The 12226-nt window shown below is 39.6% G+C and overlaps 1 protein-coding gene across 1 annotated transcript in view; it reads right to left on the bottom strand.

Annotated features, from left to right (window-relative positions):
* CALD1 (caldesmon 1) overlaps positions 1–3932 on the bottom strand; it is a 184845-nt gene extending 180913 nt beyond the window's left edge. The window contains exon 1 of the mRNA XM_079711081.1: positions 3914–3932. The gene's annotated coding sequence lies outside the window, so the exon portion shown is untranslated. The remainder of the gene's footprint in view (positions 1–3913) is intronic.
* Positions 3933–12226: the final 8294 nt, after the last annotated feature.

Here is a 12226-nt window from a genome sequence, read left to right as displayed (position 1 = left end):
CTCAGCTAGGCAGGATCCTATGGGCTTGGCTATCCTCATTGGTTTTCCACATCACCTTTCTCTCTCCCTCCCCCTCCTCTTTGTTTATTCAGATTTGGCAACAGAGAGATATTGCTAGAAACTAAGCACAACAGAGAGGGTATGAAGGAACCCAGCACCTGCTTGGGAGCTGGTGTAGACGGATGCATATGCCCACAGAGATGACCCTGATGTTATAGTGACTTCTTGAAAGGACTCCAACCAACTCTTTCTTGGGTAGGATGTGTGCTATGAGAGGCTCAGAATTAGGAGATGCTGAATGGAAATGAAATTAACTAGCCCATGTGTATATATACTCTGTGGTCTTATACTTCTCAATATAGAATTCACGCAATTAGTCGATCAGTGCTTAATTCAACAGCCAGAGACTATGAGCACTTCCTATTTGTCAGGCCTGGGTCTGGGTGCTCTAGGTGCTCTGCCTCGTTCAGTATTGCTCTGCGTTTGGAGACTGTTTCATCACTGGCTAAGAGGAGTTAAAATATTTTCCCTGGCTAATTACAAGTCCAGGAGCATGGTCTTCAAAAATCTTAGGTTTTGCCATATAAGCCTCTCCCTATTTATGAAGATCCAAATTAGAAATGATCTCTACTTAGGAAAAAGTCCCTGCCCTTTGTGCCTCACTCAGAAGGCTTGGGAAGTGATTGATCCCTATGGTGGCTTCCTTCCTCAGCCCTAAAGTACTAACAAGTTACCCAGAGACATCTATGTCAACCTACACTCATCTTTTCGGGGGGAAGGCTACTCTATCCCCTCTTCCCAACTGCTGCTGCAGCACAGCCTAAAAAAAAGCTACAGCAAAGACTACCAGGCAGAGGGAGAGGTGAACTTCAGGCATCCCAAGTTAAAACTCAGAATGCACTTTCCCAGGGAAGCAGAATAAATAATGGCTTGTGGGTATAGGACAGTCAATGCTACATTTCAAGTACGCTGTGGTTCAACCAGGCATGTGTGGAACACCACTGTTTATAAAATTGTTCCTATGGGAAAATGTTTTCTGATCCCAAATAAATGGATTTGGAAATAAACTTCGGGAACACAACCCATTTGGGCTGCTGGGGACAGGTTGTAAAGATAGAATAACACTTCGTAGTCTGGTAAACTGCTGAGCTTGAAGACGTTGTAGGGCAGACATCAGTGAGTTCTGAAAACAACTCAACTGGTGAAATCTGTGTGAAGATATGACCTGTGTCCAGAGATGTTTGGCGCCTGTGATCTCTAGGCAGTATGGACCATAACTCAATGAGGCCTGTTTTAATGTGCTGCTTTCCATGGCCACTGCTGATTATATCCTAAGCAGCATTCTCCCTGCTTGTTTGAGTAATACCCTTTGGTTGAGCAGCATCAGGGCATAATTTGCCATTGATGAATAAAATAAGTACCAGCTTTCCAGAGGAAAGAAAAGTTGTGCTATGAATGGGGAAAATATTATCAGCAGGAAACATGGAAAGGACATGCATTTTGCATGGTTTTTAGGAGATAAATGGCTAAATATTTTTGGATTATGTCTTTAGAAAAGAGACATATGTTTCCCTAGATAAATTCTGAATACAGTGTTTTGTGGATGAGCATTCAGCCTATTTTGTGTATTTGAAGATAGACTTATTGTACAGGAACTCTATAGTTGGAAGAAAAATTTAACAAACTGCATGTAATATACACCATGATACAGAAAAATTCTTTTTTCATTTTTTTTTACTTTTACTTTTTAAAAAATAAGCAGGAATAAAAAAGAAATGAAAGGGAATAAAAAGAGAGAAAAGAGATATATGTTGCCAATCTCTGCCATGGGAAACTTTACTTGAATAGTATTCACTTTTTCCAGAAGTCATTTGTAAATGACACTAAAAATACAGGATTTATATAGGAAATTTCTGTGGAATTTATTTCCCACTTGGATCATCCCAGATAAAGAACAGCTTGCCTAGCGTAGGATATATCTACCTGATCAAACCATAACAAATCTAAAAAGACATTTGGAAACATCTGGATGATTCACTGTATTTTTTCAGTTCCAACTGAGTATTTGCGATCATGTAGATCAGTAGTAAGCAGTTTTATTTTGCTAGTGTGTCAATTTGGGAAAGTAAAAGCAAGCCATACTTTTTTCATTCAAAATTAAAATCACTTCATTGAGTTCCATGAAAAATATACATTCTTCCAGCTTAAAATATCTACTTTATTGAATTGAACAGATATTTCAAACATTTTAAAAGACAGTAGAACAACGCTCCCACAACCAACCCACACACCTACTGTTCCTCAAATGAAGTATGTCCAGAGACTCAAGTTTATAAAACACTCAGATCAGACTGGTAGACTGTTGATACCAAAATTGGACAACAAAAACAGTAAAAAAAAAAAAAGAAAAGAAAAGAAAATTAGACTAAGTGTACTTACGAACGTAGATGAAAAAATTAGCACATTGAATCTAACTGTGCAAAGAAAAAGAAGACAAGGCCAATGCTGTGATGGTCAAAATCTGAAAAATCTACTGACATATTATACACTACTAGCAGTTTAAAAGTTTTAAAAAAATAGAAAAAAGAAAAGAGAAAGATCATCTCAATAGATAAAAAATAATACTTGGTAAAATTAGTAATCACTTATAGAAAAAAAAGCTCTTAAAAAACTAGCAATAGAATCTTTATAAACATAATGACAGACATTTACCAGAAATATAGAGCAAACATCATGCTTAATGATGATATTTAAAAGTATTCCCGGTACAATCAATGAAAAGACAAGAAGGAATACTATCTCTTTTACAATTAAAAAATGGGCTGGAAGTCCTAACCAAGACAAAGAAATAGAAAAAAAGAAATAGGAGCTATTGGAATTAGAAAGAAAAACAAATGTCTTTATTTTCTATGACATGATTATCTATGTAGAAATTTCAAGAGAATCATCAAATATATTAGAATAAAAGAATTTCGCAAGATTATTGGAATCAAGTTCAGTATGCAAAACTCCAGAGTTCCTGTAACCAGCCATCTTTCATTTTAAAATATAGTGGGAAAATATGCTATTCATATTACTAACAAAAGTGTACACTAGCTGGGAATAAATGTAACAAAACATGTGGAAGAAAATTACAAAATTTTTATTTCCTGGATTTAAGGACGTAAAAGGCCTGCCTAAATGGCACTTTTATAAATGGCAAACCTAAAAACCATAAAGATGTAAACTCTCCTCAAATTAACCCATGCATTTATTATTCCAACTAAAATCCCTAAATGATATATTTTGTAGAACTTGACAAAACAATCCTAAAAGTCATATGGAAAAGTAAAGGTCTAAAAAAGAGGACTAATATATTTATGGGGCAATTCTAATTAACATAAGACAAACAGACCAATAGAATAAAGTAGAAAGCCTAAAAACAGTCCCAAGCATTTATGGAAACTTTAAAAAATAACAGTGAAGGCATTACAGATCAGGGGGAAAATGGTGGACTATTCTATCCATGGTAAGGTTACAATTGATTATGTGAAAATAATAAAATTAGATTCAGAATTCCCACCCACACCCAAAGAAACTAGACTATGTGAAAAACAAAACTTGAAAATGGTTAGGAAAAATTGTAGGAGAATATTTTTAAGATAGAGTATGGCAGGATTCTTAAATCATAAAAAACAAAATGTACAAATGAAAAGACTGAAAAATTTTGAGGATACGGTTAAACTCCTCAGATCAAATGCACAACCTTCATTTATTTCTGCCTCTTTCCCAAACCTCATCAAAATAATAATAAAGAAAGAAAAAGTCATAAATAAATCCTACAGGGCAGAGTGCTGGAAAGGAATCAACATAATCCGATGTCAGCCAAATTCTGAAATATGGAAAATGGATGGATGGTTGATAATTGACTTACCAGAGATGAGAAACTGAACTCTGGCCCTGTAGAGCGGAAGGCCGATGGACAAGAAAGAAGCCGATTCAAGCCTCAAAACCAGGAATAACTCAGGATTTGGAAGCTCTGGGAAACTCTGAGGGTGAGGGATGGAGCAGAAAACAGGTTTGGTTAAAAATCTGAGTAAGGAACAGTTAGAAACCCAGATACTCCTCTCTCCACCCCCCCAGCCAGATGCACACCCCTCCCTCAGCCAGACAGAAACTGGAAGTTTATTTTCTGAAGAGAAAGGCTGGCCTCAGAATGTCAGGCAAAGCAGTGGACAGAAAAGATGCCATGTGCTGAAAACAGACTTTGAAATGAACGTCTGCTCAAGGAACACTGAGCCCCGACCCCTCACTCTGCGGGGCTCCAGGACTCTCACAGTCAGGTTTGTACTCCACAGAAAGGAAACTGGGGGATTCCACTCCAGGGAAACTGGCATGCTCACGGAAAAAAATCTAAAGGCACAACATCTGAGGAACTCCGGAAATGTCTGTCTTAACACCCAAGGCCCTTTTGTGAACTGTGCACAGGAACTTTCAACTGGCTGTTTAGCATCTCACTCTTAAATACTGAACATCAAGTTAAGGAAAGGCTCTGAAAGAGAGATTAGGACAACAGAAAAAAGAAACTCAGAGGAAAAAGACGCAGGGTGAGGAACGGAAAAAAAACTTCAAGAAAACTATAATTACCATATAACTTCAAGAAAACTATAATTACCATTCTCAGAGAGATAAGAGAAGATGCTGTAGCCACGAAACAAGAGAAATGTGCTGTAAAAAGGTATTTGCAGGGAACAGGAAAGAACTGTTGTAAATGAAAAATACTATGACAGAAATTTATAAAAATTCACTTCCAGAAATGGAGGATAAAGTTTAGAATAATCTTGCAGAAAAGTAGAAGAAAAAGACAAGATGGAAAAAAGGAGAGAAAAGATAAGAACGTTAGAGAATCAATCAAATATCCAACATCTGAGTGTTGCAGAAAATTGTAGGAATGACACTACAAAAGAAATAATATGTTAAAGTTTCCTCAAACTGAAGGGCAAAAGTTTCCAGATTCAAAGGGCCCACTGGGCATCCAGTACAATGAATGAAAACATATTTCATTCTGAAGTTATTAAGTTCTTGAGATTATATGCTGCAAAGGGGGAAAAAAGTTGGGGTTGAAACTAGAAACCAAGAAGCTTCGAAGACAAGGATCAGAAAATAGAGGATGCAAACCCATGACACAGGGGAAAGTGGTCCCATGAGGATGGTGAAAGAAAATTCCAGGACAATAGCTGGTCAAGAAAACAATCAGTAGAGGTTGGAACAGAGGACTCCAGGAAGGATATTTTAAGAAAAAGACAAGTAGAGAGATTACCCGATATATTCTTGGGGAAAGCATTTATAATAGGTACATAGGAGATAAGTAAATGTAAGATTGAGGTCATTGTAATTTCAGGAAAAATAAAATATTTGTATGAGAAAGGAAAAGTGGTTATTGTATACTATATAGTTCAACTGTGAGAAAAAATTTACATAGTCATAATTATGTAAACACTGCATATTGATTTCACCAAAACAACGATGATGTAATTAGTTTCAGAGGAGAATGAGCAAGAACATGTTCGTAGGATGGATGATGGTAGACAAGAGAGCTAAATCTTCATTTTGTTTAGCAGGAAATCAATAATAAATGTCTACTATTGAAATTTTAATAAATAGGAGAATTAGTATATTGTTAGGAATATGAAAGTAAATACCAACTCCCCCCCACAATAGTTCATTCATTCACTGAACAAATAGTTATTGAGTGTCACCCACATGCCAGGGCATGTTCTAGGCATTCATTGTGAACAAAATACATTTTGATAAAGGGAGACAGATAAATGCACTAGCTAATACATAAATATCAGGAGGTGCAAAGTGCTGTACAGGAAAAATAAGAAAGTGTAGAGGAAGAGAGGAAATCAGGAGGTCCTCTTTGAAGAAGTTTTTCAATAGAGAGGTGAATAAAATGAAGGAGCAAGCAGCGAGAATATATGAAGGAAGGGCATGCCCAACTGCAAGCATAGCAGGTGCGTACTAAAGAAATAAGAAAGATTTCAGAGTAACTGGGGAGAAGTGACCACCAATGGCAGATGAGATCATCCAGAGCCTTACAGCCACGGTAAGGACTTTGGGTTTTGCTCTAAGTCAGATGGAAAGCCATTGGAAGATGTTGAGCAGACAGAAAAAAGTCACTCTGGCTGCCCTGTGCAGACTAGGCAGAGAGGCTGCAAGGGCAGAAGCAAGAGGGAGTTGTTGCCTCCTCATAGGCAAGAAGTGTTTCCTTGGACTAGGGGAGTTGTGGTCGGGGGGACTGAGAACGCACTGAATTTTGGACACATCAGGACTCACGGATGGTTTGGATGAGGGATGTGAGAAAAAGAGAGAAATCAAGGATATTTCCTTTCATGGCCTGAATAACTGAGTGGTAGTGTTGTTTAATGAAATGGGGACCACTGAGAGGGAGTTATAAATTTCAAGGAGGGGTGGGAATCATACTAGACATATGTTAGGCATATTAAGATGAACAGAGGCTTCCAAGTGCAAGTACAGATAGGTCGTGGGATGTACAAATCTGGTGTTTAGGGGAGAGGATGAGGCTTGAGATATACCCCTGAGAGTCATCCGTTTATAAATAGTATTTTTAAACCAGGAATAAGTTAACCTGAAAAAACGATGCAAACAGTGAAGAGAAGAGGTGTGGAAACTGACACCCCATTTAAAGCCCAGAAAAGGAGACTGAGAAGGAGTCATCGAGAGTCATTGCTTAGTGGGAGGATCAGTTGCAGGAGTGCATGAGGTGGATGATGACTACTTTTTGTTAAAAGTCACATGTATTATTTGAGTTCAAAAATAATGTAGTTTGTAATAGATTGGATTGTTGTAGCCAAGTATTCACTTCCTCTTTGACTGGGATTAAATACTCATGTCCTTTGCCTTGTGTTGTTGCAGTGCTCTCAGTAGGAGGACTTGACCTGGGATTTGCTGTGAACCATGGGATGTGGCTGAAAGTGATGATGGGTCCATCCCAAGTGGAGGCTTTAAGAGGCATCACATTCTGCTTTTACCCTTGAGTGTCTGCCCTTTGCCATGATAACAATAGGTCCCATGGAATGGGTTGAATGGTGTCCACCCTCCTCCCAAAGATATGTTCATCCAGAACCTGGAAGTGTCACCTTATTTGGAAATGGAATCTTTGCAGATGCAATTAAGTTAAGAATCTCTTGATGAAATCATACTGGATTATCTAGGTGGGCCCTAAATCCAATGGCAAGTGCCCTTATAAGAAAAAGGCAGAGGAAGATTTGAGATGTACAAGTGACAAAAGAAAAGGGGCTGTGAAAGCAGAGGCAGAGACTGGAGTGATACATGTACAAGCCAAGGAATGCTAAGGATTGCCAGTGACCACCAGGAGCTAGGAGAGAGGCATGGAACAGATTCTCCCTCAGCACCTCCAGAAAAAGCCAACAACCCTGTCAACACCTTGATTTTGGACTCCTGGCCTCCAGAACTGTGAAAGAATAAATTTCTGTTGTTTTAAGCCACCCAGTTTGTGGTAATTTGTTACAGCAGCGTAGGAATCCGATACAGCCCAGATCGTGGCTGCTCTTTAGCTTGAGTCCCAGAAGAGGAGACACAAAGAGCTATGTTGGGCCAGTGAGCCCAGCCAGGACCAGCAGAGTTGCTACTGACCAAGGAGTAAAAAATAAACATTTGTTATAAGCCACTGAGATTTTGGAGCATTTTTTTTTTTTACCAAGAAAAAGCTAAGTAATATTTCTATAGAGTAAGAATTAAACTAAAGAAATTTAAGCTAAAGAAAATTTGGTTACTTCAAGATGTAAAAATTTCTGTTCAACAAAAGCCACCATATACAAAGTACAAAGACAAGCCAAGAGAAGATGTGCAATGTGTAAAACAAAGGATTAGAATCTAGAATATCAAAGAATGCCTGAAAATCAATGGAGGTGGGTGTGGAAGTGAGAGAGAGAAAGAAACACACACACACACACACACAGACACACACACACACACAGAAACCCAGTGAAAATTGGGAATAGGATATAACAATCCACAGAAGAAAAAATGCAAAGGCCAAAAACCGTGAAACAATGCTCAAACTCATTAGAAACCAGGAAAATTAAAACTTTGACACCAGTTTACAGCCAGCAAATTGGTAAAGAAAAAGACATTTAATTTTGAAAAACTAAATGTTGTTGATAATGTGTATACATTTGGATAAGAAAGTAAATTGGTACATTCACTTTACAGAGTGATTTGGCAATATCTAGTGATGTTTAGCATATGCATTCCCTGCCTAGCAATTCCATTTTTAGGTATATCCTCTTGGGAAGCTTTCATGTTATTTAGCAAGGAGACACATAAAAGGCAGCTCTTTATACAGTATTGTCTGTAATAGTAATATCATTGGCAAAAATCCCAGCAGCAATTAGTGGGGGAGAGGCTACATAAACTATAGTGTAGAGTGGAATACTACAGAGCAGCTAACATGAATGAACTAGGTGTATTTGATCTCAAAAACAAATTGTATGAAAAAAAAGCAAGTTGCAGTTGGAATGATTCTATTCATATGAATTATTTATGAATACATGTAATGGTGGACTAGAACCACACCAAATTCAACATAGTGGTTGCCCATAAGAAGGGAGAGAAAATGGTACTAGCCACAAAATAAAGAACTTGAAATTTATTGACAACATATAAAAGATCTGAAGCAATTATGACAAAATTATTACATTTGTTAATTCTGCAAAGCATGTACACAGGTTTTGTACTATCCTTAAACTTTTTTTTTTTTTTTAAGAAACTGCTGTACAGATGAGAACTCTCTCCCCAGGGCACAAGTGTCTGGTCACCTATGGGACACTGGGAAAGGTTACTGCCCCTCTTTGTCCTCAGACCAGTGGTGCCCTTTACCAGGGTCAGCCTGACTAGCAGGGAGAGGGGACCTTCCCTGAATGTGAAGTCCTCAACTTAGTCACACATTTGTATTAAGGCTTTGACACTATAGAACCAATAGTTACCCTTAAAGGCTAACACCTTAAGCCATAGCCTGCCTTAGTGCCTTAATGCCGATTTTTTTATGAATAGGGTGTGGCTGAAGTGAGAGCCTGCAGTGCTGGGGCAAAGAAGAAAGACGCTCTGGTCTCTCGGGGCACCAGGTGGAAGAAGAGGGGCATGGTTGTCTGGGATAAGGGTGAGGACCTGACAAAATGGAAAGTGTGTGATCAGAGAAGATCCAGTGTGGATGGAAGAAGGACCATCTGAGACAAGTGTTATCTTTCCCTACTTCTACCCAACAGGACTGGACAATTCCCTCAGTCGCCCACAAGAAATCTCTGTCTCCCTATTTCTTGAGCTAGGGAGGATAACCGATGGCTCTATGGTTTCCACTCTTCCCTCAGTCATTTCTATTGGATTTGCTCTACCCTCAAAGAAAGCAAAAAGGTTACATTCAAGAGAAATTCCTCCTGTCACTCAGAGCTGTAACTGGATTCTTCTCAGATAGTGCTTCATTCATTCATTCAACCAACTCCTGCACACCTATTACCTGCAAGGCTTAGTGTTATGTTCTGTGCCTTCTATAGTCTTGTAAAAACCCTGCACCTGCCTTTGAAGAACCACCGTTCTGATGGCGAAGCTCAGACAAGTACACGAGATGGACTCCCAGATGGCAAGTTCTAAGAGAGACCCCCCTGCTCCGCATGTGTTTAGTCAGCTGTATGTGTTTCCTCTTCCTGTCCCAGGCTTACCGAAGACTGTCTGAAATCCAACCGACACTGTGTGGTGAGACCTGTTGTCCCCTTTTAACCAGAAAACATGTCTTCTCTCATTTCAGGAAAAAAATAAAAGCCAATCTCATAACTGGCTTTGCATTGCAGACATACTTGTGAGGGGTGCAAATAAGAAAATATTTAAAATATTTGATCTATTTTGGGTGAGGTTTTGTAGCTTTGGCCTGACAGAATGTCATCTGAGAGGCAGTGATTTCTCTTGGGGGGCAGACTATTTTTAAGGTCCAAAAAAAAGAGAAAACATATTTTCAAAGAGATAGTTGAGTCTGGTACTACATGGGGAAAGATGGCTGTTTGGAACAAGCAAACTAGCTACGTAACTTAGATGCATCTAATCACCAATCAAGCTCTGCTGGGGTTTGATCTCATTGTACCACCGAGAGAGCATGTGTGAGACCTGAGATGTCTTTGCAGCCTCCCATGTCTCCTTCACACAGGCTGTCCAGCCGCACCTCACCTCATGCTCTCTCGTGCTCTCCCCTTTCTCCACTAGTCAGTGCCCTCTGTCTAAAAACATGTCCAAGGCTTGGGGAAAAATCACCTTGGGGTCTTGTTTCTTTTAGCTTCACTCTTCTCTTTTCTTTCGATGTCAAATTTCTCCTAATAATTAATTGATGATGCAGTCGCCCTCCACCCCGACTCTTCTTCCATGACTTCCCTTCTTCTTGGCCCCTGGACATCTTGACTTCAGGCCCCCCTCTTCTGAGCAGTCCTGTCTGTGATCCCTGAGAAGCTGAATCCTGCGCAGTCCGCCCCTCAGCCCCCGAGCCCGCTTGGCTCTCTTTGATAGCCCCTGCCACGGGTGTCCTGACTGGTGTCTTACCTCTCCGGCCTCTCTGATTTTCCCACTTGGTCTTTCTTTTCCTACAGTGTGGACATACCCAGGCCTGATCTCCCTCTTAGAGAATAATAATATCTACTTCACAGGGCAGATGTAAGAATTAAATGAGATAAAATGTTTATGAAGTTGCTTTGTGAACTAAATGCTCATTTATTTATTCATGAAGTACCTTCCCCATACTGAAACTTTTCTCAGTCCTGTATAAGGCACTGTACAGCCTCTTCCCGTAAAGGGGTTTGCCTTTTGCTGGCAGACACAGGTTCTCAAAGAAACAAAGTAAAGTGGGCAGGTATTGTCAAAAAAATTCTGTACAGTGAGGGTCACACTGAGCTACCAGAGAGGGAGAGGTCATTTTCATCTTAGTGGTTTTTTTTTTCTTTAAATCTCACTTGTTCTCATGTTTTCCACAATTACCTCTTCTGATGTGAAAAATAAAAATACATATTTAGCCCTGAACTTTTGCTTTCATCATGAATTTCCTTGCTCAGAAATCTTCAATATCATCTCACCACTAAAAGGATAAAGTCAAAACTTGGCTTGGCATTTTACAGTGATCCATAATCACCCTCTTCTTGCCTCTCTGCTGATTCCGACACAAACCACTCCCCCTCCCAGTCTGACCTGCACCTCCTGTCTCAAGGGCTTCAGTCATCTTGCTTCTCCTCCTTCACACTTACCTGAGCCCCAGACCCACTGGAAAGCCATCCCTAAAATCTCAGCCCTCATTCAATAGCCCTCCTTAAATGAACTACAGAACCTGCCGTCAGACCCACTCATTTTCTGTTTATCCACTACTGACTGATTTGATTTGTTTTGGATTTTTACATCCTATATTAACTAGTTAATGACTGATTAATCAATTAGTTATTTAATTAATGGTTAATTAATTAATAATGAACAAATATTTCTCGAGTGCCTGCTATGCCTTGTCAACTCTATTAGGTCCTAGTGATGTAGTGGTAAACAAGGCACAGAACCTTTAAAAACAGGGGCCATACGTAAAAGTATGGGCCATATATTAGGCTCATTTTTATCCCCCCCCCATGCTGACTTTGGGGGCCAGAATTTGGAAGTACAAGCAAACCAAATAGTAAGATATTTTGACAAAAACTATTTATGTTCAACTGTATACAAACTCAGGATCAAAACTGAGAATTCAAGTCAGTGCTTGGGGCGCGGTGAGTGTGACTGGGTCCAGGCCAGGAACCCTGGAGCCTTGTTGGGGCAATCCTGGTTAAGAGGAGCAGGTGGCTGGGGGAGGGGAACTCCCACAGGTACATGAGTACCAGGCACACCTCAAACAGAACTATCCATGTACAGAATTTTGGGGACACTTGGTTCTCATGGTTCTTCTGGAAGGCAGGGAAGTAATAGTCATAATAAAAATTACAGACAAATGCGTATGACTAGAGTTGATTTAGAAACTAGAGTACCAACTTACTATCTTCAAGTTAAAATATATCCTGAGACAGAAAACTGAGGTGGCCATTTGAACCAAGGCTCCTTTCCAATGGGCAGCTCACCTCAGGACACAGAATGGAGGTATTAGGGAAAGTTTTGATCCAAAGCCCAGAGGCTGGCCTATTTGGAGGGATGATCTCAC

The sequence above is a fragment of the Hyperoodon ampullatus genome, assembly GCF_949752795.1.
Source record: "Hyperoodon ampullatus genome assembly, chromosome: 9".
NCBI classification, from domain to species: domain Eukaryota; kingdom Metazoa; phylum Chordata; class Mammalia; order Artiodactyla; family Ziphiidae; genus Hyperoodon; species Hyperoodon ampullatus.
The sequence above is the reverse complement of the archived record's forward strand: the minus strand, read 5'-3'. Positions and strand labels throughout refer to the sequence as shown.